The 12,088-nt window shown below is 40.4% G+C and overlaps 1 protein-coding gene across 5 annotated transcripts in view; it reads left to right on the forward strand.

Annotated features, from left to right (window-relative positions):
- Positions 1 to 12,088, forward strand: part of Pabp2 (poly(A) binding protein nuclear 1) — a 74,036-nt gene that overhangs the window by 32,632 nt on the left and 29,316 nt on the right. The gene's annotated exons all lie outside the window — the stretch shown is intronic.

Consider the following 12,088-nt stretch of genomic DNA (forward strand, 5'->3'; position numbering starts at 1 on the left):
ACTGTTATTCGTGATAACGGTTTTTTTTTTAATTCGGTCGCTGGCTGGTTACTCTGCCTCCCTTTGGTAACGTGTTTATTAACTTTGTTAGCGTTAGCACTATTTTCAGTTAGCCTAGGTTTTTTTAGACTTTTTTTTCACTATTACGACTGTTACAGCAATGCATGACAATAGAAGCTCTAGTATTCAGTTTTGCAGCAAAGGTGGGCAAGACTAGGCTAACTAGGCTAATGAAAGCCTCTTGTGGTTCCCACGCAGTATATAATAATTGTAGATGACAGACTTGTTGAGTGACCTGATTCATGATGAATATAGGGACTGGGATCACGGGAAGTGGAAGACTTTGAAATCCCATCTAGATAAGTTAGAAAGAGACAGGAAAAGAAAGGCAACTGCTAGGGGGGGAGCTAGGAACATAGCTAGCCTAGAATGTTCTCTTAAATCAGGTGTAGCCAATTTACCTGTTCTTCCCTCTACTCCTGCTGTTTTCGGGAGTTGGGGGGTTACTATGTACCTGGAGTACCCACCAGTCTTTTATTGGGTGGGTAGTGGTTTTGAATTTAGTGTAGTTGACAGCGTTGTCTGGTTGGTTTTGTGTTAGTACTGCGTTCAGGCCAGGGGCACCTTTTCAAGTTTTGCTAGGCATCGGATGACTCCATGAGCTGCATAACTCCTACCGATGCTTTGTAGCAATCGAAATACTCCTTTGTCTACAAAGCTCCCACTACAGAGCTCCACAGCTCTGCAGCTGCACCACTACAGGTTAAGGTGAGCACCAACCAGAGGTAGTAATTACCTGCAGTACCTCTCGTACCAGGTAAGGTTACAACAAGCATTTTAACCAATGCCAGCTTACTTCCCTGTTTTCAAAATTCATTTTTTTTTTTTCCCCTGAATTTTGGAAGTAGAATGTGTCCATGAATCCCACCTCCTGTCAGTTTGGGATTCAGCTGTGTAATTACTTGGCAAGTTACTTAAATAAAAATGACATTTTTATAATAAAAGAAAGTTTTACATCTGTAATGTACCAAGTAATTATGTTCTTGAAGTTTCACTCGCCGGCAGCTTAAAAATTTTGAAATTTGCGGTAGTGCTAGTGTCGGTGTAGGTGACTAGGTCCCTCCCACTTTCAGGGTAAGAGAGGAACGGCTTCAGCAGAGAGCTCAGTTGTTTTTTGCTGGTTCCCTACTGTAGTTCAGTTGTGAGCAGTCAGCTTAAATTTTGGCATTTGATGCTTTTCCTTTTGAGATTCTTCTTTTGGTGAAGTACTAGTAGCCTACGGCTTTTGTATTTATGTTAGGTTCTCGTAGTGAGACCGTTAATTTTCATTGTAGGACGATTTTTTCTTCAATGTGACTTGGATTATAACTATGATTGTTGACTCGTTAGATTTAGTATGTCTGAATCTAGTACTACTAGCCTACGCTATTGCAGCAAAGGCTGCAATACAGGACTTACTAAAGAGAAATATGACTTAATATTTTTGTGTAGAATGTAAGGGACAAGAGTGTTCAGTTAATTGAACTTGTGACAAATGTTCAGAGTTGGATGCTAAGAAATGGAAGGTTTTGGGGTCTCATTTAGCAAAATTTGACAGACAGAAAATGTAAGGCAGCCACTAGAGTCAAGAAACAGAAAATGTAAGGCAGCCACTAGAGTCAAGAAACAGACAGTAGATAGCAAGACCGTAGATAGTTCCGCTGATGATAATATTCCTGCTTTATCTATGCCTGCTCCCACTGTGTCACCTGTTCCAAGTCCTCCGACTATTCAACCTGCTCCTTTACTCAGCTCCCTTACTTGCCATCCTCGAGTCGAAACTCGTATGTAATTTTGATGTTAAAGTGGGTTTAATTGTGGAAACAGTGACCCACTTGGGTGCTTCAGTGCGTGTCCTTTACGGACAAAGTGGAAAAAAGTGTTAGTGTTAGGGAAGTGTCAGTGGAGGTGGCGGATGCTCGTCCTGCCGACACTCCTAGGCAAAGGTCACTGGCATACTCCCCTACACATGGGAGGAGTCATACCAGAGGCCCAAAGGAGGTCGGTGGGGTCTGCCCACAGGCAGTTGTCCCCTCAGTCGGACCTATTGCAACTTCCCAGGTCGCAACAAAGGATGGCTGTTGGAAAGGCATCCAAATTGAACTGAGTAGTCTGTCCTTGAATTCCGAGGCTTCCAGCCCTGGGAAGAAGTGCCAGTGGCACTTTAGTGATGAATTGCGGCCACTTGAAAGGCCCGCGGCAGATACTGTCCACTCCCCTCCAGTGCCTTACTAGAGATTTAGGGAACCTCTGCAGCAGCCTTCATGTAGTTTTTGGGATTTCCCAGAGTGCTTTTCTCCAGAGTACCCTGTGCAGTAACCCAAGTGTTTGTCTGCTCCAAGACACTTCTCTTCTCACAAGCGCCCAAGAGCAACCGGCCTCCCAGCAATGCCCTGACACTCGGTAGTGCCCAGCAGTGCCTGTTCCTCTAGTTAGGCCTGAGCGCCCATCATTGCACAAGCACCATTTAGTATCCGAGCGCCCTTCAGCGCCCAAGACTCAGCTTACAGACGGACTTTGCCTTCCTTGGAACGCTTGGCACTTTCCCCAACGTGTCTGGCGCCAGATGCCAAACGCCTGACGACAGCTATCCCTTCGATGCCTGCTGCGGATATGACGGATCCATCGCCAGCACCTATTCAGCATCAGCTGGCTGTCATCTTGAGTTTGCTTAAGAGAGAGCCTTCCTCTTTGGCCCAGGCCCTTCAGGATTTGCTTGAATCACGTTTCGTCTGAGGAAGAATGTGAAGAAGGTGAATTGGGTCAGGGCTCCCCTCTGTGACAGCTTATGCGGCTTTATTGATGTACTTGCTGCAGAACTTCTGGGATTCTTCTCGCCTGCAACCCCGGCCTCAGACAGAAGGGGTTTTCAAGAGCAACTTCAGAAGCAATTGCTGATTTTCTCCTGTACTTGAGGACACCAAGGGGCCTGTCCTCCTCTACGATTAGAGGATACAGGGCTATGCTGAGTTCGATATTTTGGCACAGGAATGGATCTCTCTGCTAATCAAAATGTTTAAGCTGCCGGCGAGTGAAACTTTATGTAAAACTTTATTTTATCATAATATCATTTTTATATACACACTGTACATGCCAAGTAATTGCAGAGTCGGAACCCTCCCTCCTTCCCCCGCATGGACATAGGGCATAAACGAATTGAGCCCTTCATCTGTGTTGTGCCTATTCTTACCCTGAAAGTGGGCGGGGTTTATCAGCTACACTTAAACAATAGCTTGTTACTGCGAATTTCAAATTTTAAAGTTGCTGTGTTTAGTAGAAATATTAGCTATGTAATTACTTGGTAAGTACATATAAAACTTTGTTATAAAACTGTTATATTAATAAAAAATAACTTTATTCACTTGTAGTCTAAGTACTATTCCTTTTGAATTTCATCTAGACTTTCTGCAAACAGGTATTGTAATTGGTCCCCTCATTTACCCTCTTGTTACCCCTATAAGCATTGAGTGTTTTGACTGTATGGTATGGTTAAACTACTTAAAAGATGCTGATAACCCTTTCAGTGCCTGCTTTATATCCACTGCATGCACAGAGGCAACATATGTAACTTATAGAAATGTTTCCTCTATTTCAACAAGCACATATATTCCAAATTAAATAGGCAAGTTCTTCGATCTCGTATAGAAATGTTTCCTTTATTTCAACAAGCACATATATTCCAAATTACATAGGCAAGTTCTTCGATCTCCAGTCAGGTGTATCAAGATGTTGTGCGACTGGTCATTTTGCCATATCACATCTAATTCAGTATGTCATTAATTTGCAGCAAGCAGTGACAATCCACATAGGTTTTTTAACAGGTCATTTCTCTCTGCCTCTCCCCATTCCACGACTACCCATCCTTTTCTTCCCCACCTGGGTGCTCTGCCTCCCCATTCATCTACTCCCCATCCTTTTCTTCACCATCTAACTGCTCTGCTTCCCCATCACACCCCTCCCCACGCCTCCTTACTCATGAACTCAGTCGTCACAGCCATTGTCTCAGTACCCTAACTCATAACCTCCTTCCTCTCTCTGTACAGAAGAACTACAGGAACACGAGAATATCAAAACCATGACCACCACCACCTCAGTAAACCTTCTTTACCTGCAAGCTGAGCAACCCCTTGAAATTTTTCAGCTTTTATGCCTACGCTAATCTCACCCCTCCCCCTTACCCTTCCCATCCCCTAGTCCTGCTGATGTAGCATCCCAACCATCTCTTCTACTGCAGCAACCTCCATCTGATTCCCTACCCAGTTATATACCTCTACATGCAGGTACCACACCTCAGGGCAGTGCTGCAAGACATCTTATTTAGGATGCTGACAACCAGGAACAACATAGTTCCCACTTTTTATTTGTGAAAGTTTAGGCCTTCACTGAGAGCCTCTGGAATTAAACTGCAAAAGAAGCTGAGTTTTCCATAGAAGGTTGTTCAAGTGTCTTAATTGTGTTGACTGACAAAAGACAAAGGATATCTTTCAAGTGTCTTAATTGTGTTGACTGACTAAGGACAAAGGATATCTTGTATATTAGCAACAACTGTATTGTCAAATGAAAACATATGCTTTTTCCTAGCAATTCATGTAAGGTAAACCTAGTTATTTTACTAGATGCAATGCATTACGACCCTAATGCCATTCTTCTTGCGTTTTAATACATTGTATTTATTAATATATATTTTTCCGTTTTAATAAGTGAGATTTCTTTATTTCCCTATACGTACCTTCTCTTACCTCCTAATGAGCACCATATTCTTTGGGAGCTTGAATTTCAAGTCAGTGGCCCTTGTGGGCTTGTTCCATATGAATAGGGTTAGTCTTCTTAATAATAATAATATAATAATAATAATTATTGAATCCTACCACATTTAGTTCAGATACTATCTATGATGGCCTGCCATTTGAGGACATTATCCTTAACCATATATTGTTAGAATAACAGCTGAAATACTGCAGATAGATAAGACAGAAAACTTGTTTTTCTCATTTATAATTGTTATAACCACAATGCCCTTTCAACTTCTCATTTTCTTCACAATTTTAGTATATGATTGTTGCTACAGAGCCCACATCTGGAGTATCAGAACGAGGCCACATTATGCACCTGCAAACCTCAAAAAGTGAAGAGTGAAACTGGTTACTTCCAAGTAAATGGAACCACAAGATAAAGGATCCAGTTACATGCTTTGATTTGACCTGAGTGGCAACAATCTCCTGCTGCTACTAAATATTGACTTTAGGGAGAAAATTATTGAATAGGCAGTCAACAGTTTGTTGCTCCTTTGGAAATACGAACTGTCCCTGTTATATAGGAATACCCTTCAGCATGAGTTTTGTGCAGTCATTGAACTTGGTAACAAGGGTGTTAACTCGTGGCTAGGGGGGTGAATTGGGAGTATGGTGTTGACTCGTGGCTAGTGGGTGAATTGGGAGTATCCTTCTCTCACCTTCTTTCACTTAGCACTTTTTCTTTGGTTGTTGGGAAGAGCAGACATGTCACTTTGCTCTTTCTTTTCCACTTGCTGTCTTTGGATGGTTGATTGGTATTTTTCTCTTTGTGTTGAATATGGCTGTGTGTGATTTGTTTTCGTATCTGGATATGAAGAAAAAGCAAGAACATGGATGTTACAGGGGGCATGGACAACCTGGATACCTCATGTTCCCCACTACTATTGACCTTCACAGGTACTACTTCTGTTGGCAGAGAGAGGAGGAAGGACAAAATGTGTTTTCTGGCCTCATTGGTGGGAACTTGCCTTCAGTGACTCAACTGAGTCCTTTGAGATTCATTCTATCCTTGCTATTTCCATCCCACTCCCAGTTGCAAGTTCATCCTCCTGTCAGTCCAGGGGGAAGGTCATTTGCTTTTAGGATGGATGGCAGATCACAATCACCTGTGGGCGATCATCCAGCTTCGAGGAAGGCTGGCATGAGCTATACCAAGAGTTCTTGGTACGCTATCCCAAAACATTCCCAGCTTACCTCTTTGTCTCTTGTAGATTCACCCATGGATGAGCCAGTGCACCCCACTTGCTCTTTGTGTGCTCAGTCTTGGGACTGTGCATGTGCAGTGGAATGGGATAGCTCCTTCCCTTTATGCCTCTATGGAGGCACAATGGGTGGAGCACACTCAGCAGTCTTCTCTGGGGATGCAAAGTCTATGGACATCCTGTGTGCAGAAAAAGGGGTAGGCTCTTCTCCCTGTACATCTTTGGAAGTACATTGGGTCTGGCCAGCACTACGTTTTCATGTGGTGCTTGCAAGGTCTACAGATTGTGCGTGTGCAGAGCAGTCTTGTTTGAGACAGATCCCCTCTCAGGATCCATACCCCTTGTGTGTTTTCACCACAGACATGGTAAGTGCATGTGTAAGAGAGCCGGCATGCCTGTTCCCGTCCCCTTTACTAGCCTGTGGCTACTGAATATAAGGAGGATAATAGGTTGGGTAATTCCTGATCTGAATGGTATTCTTGCAGTGAATCTTCCAACCCAATACACACAATATCTTTCAGACACCATGATTCTATGAATGGGCAAAGAGGGCAGACAGGCTGAACTTCCTCTTGAGGGATAGGGTCCAGCTCGTCCAGACCTCGAGTGGCTGAGCTAGAATGCAATTTTCAAATTTTTCATGCTTTTCTATAAGCATAATAATCTTAAGGATTCTTCCACGGCTCCAAATCTAGCTTCGGTCTTATGAGTTGAACTTATCCTAGAGTTCGTTCTTGAAGTGAGTAGTATTGTTAGGCCAGGTGGCATGCTAAGAAGGTTTTGGGCCACTTGGTAGTACTGGTGAGTGACAACACTTTCATAGTGATGCAATCAACAAGCAAGTAGGGACACACACATCCACTTTACAAGTTAGCAATGCAGATGCACGAATGGGTGGTTCACCACTCTCTCGAGTAGTCAACCAGATACATTCCTGGCAAGTAGAATGTTCTGGCAGACTAACTTAGTTTGCCAGGGTTGGGTTGTAGGACAGAGTTGTTCTTACAGCCCTGAATAGAGGAGAGGCTGTTGTGGCTCCCCTATGCTTGACCTGTTTGCCACCGGACTGAACAAGAAACTTTCAGTGTTATGTTCAGTGGTTCCAGATCCTGGGTAGACACCCAAGCTTTGTGGTACAGTATATCCATATATTGATGCTCTTAGTCAGGGCACTGAGTGAATTCACTCCTCCCCGTCCGCTTTCCTGACCCACTCCCCTCCAGCCTTACTTTCTGAGGTACCACCAGGCAGTTTATTCTCTTCAGCTGCACACCTGGAGGTTACCCAGCATATCCTACAGGAGAGAGACTTTTCTTGCAGGACTGCATGGGAGATTCTTGTTACCTCCATTTTTGTTCTGCAAATGTATACCAGGGGAGGTGGACCATCTTCTTTGATTGGTGTCCTAGGAGCATCTCTCTGGTTGGAGTGTCTTCAGCAGGTTGCAGTCTTCATTGTCCTCCTTCGCTGGGACAAACTCCCCACAGTCTCCATGGTAAGAGGCTATCAATCTACCTTGAGCCAGGTCTTTAGATATCATCATCCTTACTTGTGTGAGAGCTTACAAAGTCAGGCATAGGACTGTCCCTAGCCTTTTTTAGAAATTTCTCTTTGCCAGGTAATGAGGGTAGGTGTCTGGGATAGGCAGACGACCTTTACCTCATTCTACGTGAGGCACTAACTGCCCGTAAGTCCCAGGATACCTTCCCTTGGGACCTTTCGTGATTGGACAGAATACTCTGCCTGCTCTTGCTCACAATAAGGGAGGGATATTCTGAACCCATTGCTTTGTTTTAGCCAGAATTAGCTACTTTCTGAATTCTCTTAAGGGGGTTTACATGGTTCTCTTACCTTCCTTCCTTGAGTGTTTTTTTTTTTTTTTTTTTTTTTTTTTTTTTTTGTCAGAACCTCACTCAGGACCAGGGACCTACTGCTCTATTGTCCCATATGCCAGAGCTAATAGGGGAATGCAGGAGTCATTGCTTCATCTGGTTTCCATTACTGGGAGCATGACATTTTCCAAGTGAGATTCAACTCCAGTCAGTTGTCAGAGAATATTTCCCCCCAAAGGAGTAAGTCTTTTACATGAAGGGTGATGGTTTGTATTTATGTGAGAAAAAATAACAAATCTTGAAATAATTTGTATTTTTAAAGGTAAACAAACCAGTCTTTTATTATATCCCACCTCAGCCACCCATCTGTGCCCCTGAGACTAAAGGAAAAAGTTCAGTGACTTGCCCAGCTTGTGCTGAAGGATACTCCTGTATAAGAGATTCTGGTTTTTATTCTTAGGAAATATACAAATTATTTTTGAATTTGCTATTATGTAACTATACCGTACAACCTGACTAGACCACTTCCCAGGAGTGCTATTGAACTCATGCAAAACGGAATTGAGGAAACAAATCATCTCAGGTAGTGGGAGTCATTAAGAGTAAATAATTATACAGTATCTCAAAAATATATAAGCATTTTATCACATATCCAGTGCAAAGGTTTATCTCAAGATCATGCCGTCCCTCATCACTAATGTCCTCGCTAATAAAATTATTTGAGAAAATCTTGAGAGATAGTAAACCTCATGATTGATAACATTTTCTTCCCTACTAACCAACATTGCTTTATGTAGGGGAGAGCCATGGTATCAGAATAAATTGACCTGTAGGAGCTTGAATGCATACAGTATTGTATAGCAGTTTCCTTTGAACACTTCAGGTGTCGAACTAATGGATCAGTATCCAATGTAGCGCAAGTCATATGAGGTGTCTTCCAAGGAACTGTTGTCAGTTCTGTTCTCTTATTATACTTTAATGATTAGTAATGTTAATAACTTAGAAAGCTCATTTACATCTTCTTATCCTGACAATTCTGTGTATTAATGTTACCAGACCTGTTTGAAAACTCAATTTCCAAATGAAGAAGATAGTGTTGTGTGTCCTTTGATGCAAAAAATAGTGATCTCTAATTGGGACAAACTCTGACACTCAGTCAGTATCCTGAACCAGATAGAAATGATACAAGTATTATGGTAATTTACCAAGTAAAAGGTCTTGGGGATACTGTACTATCTTACTACTTAACATTGCCAACTCTTATCAACAGAATCATTGCAAAATGTTGAGTATATGGCATGGATACTAAGAGATATCAACACCATGTGCATGCTGTGGGTGATTTGATAAGTACTGTATGACCAAAAAGGATAGGCTGTAGGGCGTACGACACAATTTCACCAAAGTGTTTGATGGTTTGCATCAACTTTGCTACTGTGCTAAACTGATGGTGTTGAAACTAAGCAGCATCTATCTAGTATAGGCATGAACACTATAAAATTTTATAAACCTAAAAAGTCATGGCTTGATTTCAAATCTTCCTAGACACCCATTAAAACTGGAATCCTTTTCCTTTCATTTCCACTACAAATTTAGAATAGGTGTTGGATGTGTGTTCCCTAAATCTATTCTTTACAGTAGCAAAACAGTCGAGTTTTTTCGTACATCTTCATTTACATTCATGTCCCCAAGTCTATTGAATTGTCTGCCTCCCTGTGTCTCAACTATCACTAATCAACCTGTGCACTTATTCAAACACCCGACCTGTCATTTCAGCAGCCTTTATACAGGGCATAATTCTAGATCTGGCACCTTGTATTCAATCCTGAAGTTAGGGCTGACATCATTCCTTCCATAATTGCAATTAGTAGTATACTATAAGTCCACATGGGAGGGATTCAACAAGTTGATACCCCTGCCTGCTGGTGTGTGTGGAGCCAGTAACCAGGTAATCTCACAAAGTATGTTTGATAACCCAAGAAGTGTTTATGTTAGTAAATTTCATTCCCTTTCTTCTATTTTATGGTACCAGTTGATTACTCTTGAAAACAATAACTATTGTCAATTACAGTACAGTTTGCATGCTCATCATCTTTTGTGCATTGGTTAGTTACAAAGTAATTGATAAAGAGAATTTTATTAAAATTTTTATTTTATTTTAAGGACATTCTGTTTGGATCATAACCATAACTTGTAATGCTTTAAGCTAATTTCATAGATATTAAAACATTGTTGATGTAGAATAAGCCACAAAAGGGGTCTGTAGTATTATGCTTTTTATCTTTTTTATTTTTTACTTCCACGTTAAATAGAGCACAGTCATCTAGAAGTGACAGTACCACATTACTAGTACTTTATGATTTTCAGTAGGTTCTCTATTGACTTATATAATTACACCCTTTACAAAAATTAGTGTTAGACTTAAGGAACAAGTGTAATTTTTAGCACCTTTCTTATATCCAAATCTGTTGCTAGCATGTTAATTTTACAATCATTTATGACATGCTCTTTTGAATAATTTATCCTTACATTAAGACCGCAGGTTTGTTAGTTATGAAAAATACAAATTAATTAAAAATTTGTCATATTTTGAAATGCACTCTATTGTGGGATTTGTTCATTAATTTGAAATACAGTACATGTATATATATCTTTAACTATTAGGATTTGATCTAGATTATTTTACGTGATTAGTGTTACAGAATCCATTTATTGTGTAGTTTTTTATAGTTAAGCAAAGGATAGAGAGTCTTGTCACAATATTAGATCTGTAAATAATGGAAACAGGAAAACCTGATGTATGGATTGTGTAAAAAGTGTGTATGTTTTGTGTACAAAAGTAGTACACCAAAAATGTTTTGACTGCATGCACCCATATGTTTGATGTGACCCAGTTCAATATTTATTCTAAGTAGGTGATGAAAGTGTAATGCCATGAGTGAGTATCACTTATTTCAATAATTTGTTTGGTTTAGATGAGGGCATTGTGTCACCCTACTCAATAACACTAGTTAAATCAACTGCAGTCTAATTTATGGAATTCACATAATTCACATAATTTTGTATGATATTTTAGGTTGCATGCTTTGAATTTGCATTGTACAGTATAATTTTGTTACATATATTTGTGCAGTATATCATGTAAAGGCATAAAGCAATCACATTTTATGGAATATTTTATTTCCCCAATTGTGAAGTTAAGTTTTATAAAACATTTTCCATAGAAACCCATCAATCATTTTAGCTGAAACCACAGTCAGATTGTCGCCAGATACATTCTAATTTCTTAAATACCAAAACTTGATTTGTTCTTCAACCTTTCAGTTGAATTAAGCTTAAAGCTCACTCTTTGCTGGAGGTTGAGGCCCTTTATGAAGGCCTAGACTAATCTGTACAGTGATGGAATGAGGAAGTTAGAGAGGATGTGGTATCAGCTTCTGGGAAAGTAGACTGAGATTTCAAAAGATAAGGAGTCAGGAAAATGTTAGATTTGGCAGGATGGAAACCAGTAAAAACCCAGAAAACATGAAAAATTGGCATGGATGAAGACCTAAATTAGGTGGATATTCAAGCAGAAAGTGCATGAGGCAGGCAAGTGGAAAGAACCTATTTCATGTCTTAACCCCAGAAGGAAAGTGTGGCCTAAAAATGTTAATTGGTGGAGATGATGATGAGGAGCAAATTGTATGATAACAATACCAATAACATATGGAAGTGCGAGATAGGGAAAGGGGAAAATATATGTTAAAATGAAAAGATTTATAGACTGAAGAGAAAGAATTGTGAATAAAAACAATGACTAAAGGATATCAGAGATTAAAAGTTGAATGAAGATTCGACTAAAGGTTCTTTATTTTTCTTAGCATCTGAACACCAGTGCACATCCTCTTTGTAAGCGTACTATATCCAAAAGTTAGATGGGAGGTTGTTGACAATTTCTGATTGTGTATAATTGAACTTTAAATATTCTTGTGGAATGAGTATTACATGGGCAAATGATCAATTGAATCATTTATGCAGGGAGTAGTATATATGAAGACTTGTAGCAGATGGAAAATTAGGGAAAAAGGGCCCAATTTAGACAAGTAGAACATTCTTTTAACATCTTGGCTCAGCTTGTAAATGTGAAACATTACAAGGAAGTTTCTTTGATGCTTATGAAGATGTCAGTGTACAGTCATCATCAGCTTTGATTGCAAGTGGGCCAGGAAAGAAAATTTCA

This window comes from Macrobrachium rosenbergii, chromosome 11 (genome assembly GCF_040412425.1).
Source record: "Macrobrachium rosenbergii isolate ZJJX-2024 chromosome 11, ASM4041242v1, whole genome shotgun sequence".
Lineage (NCBI taxonomy): Eukaryota > Metazoa > Arthropoda > Malacostraca > Decapoda > Palaemonidae > Macrobrachium > Macrobrachium rosenbergii.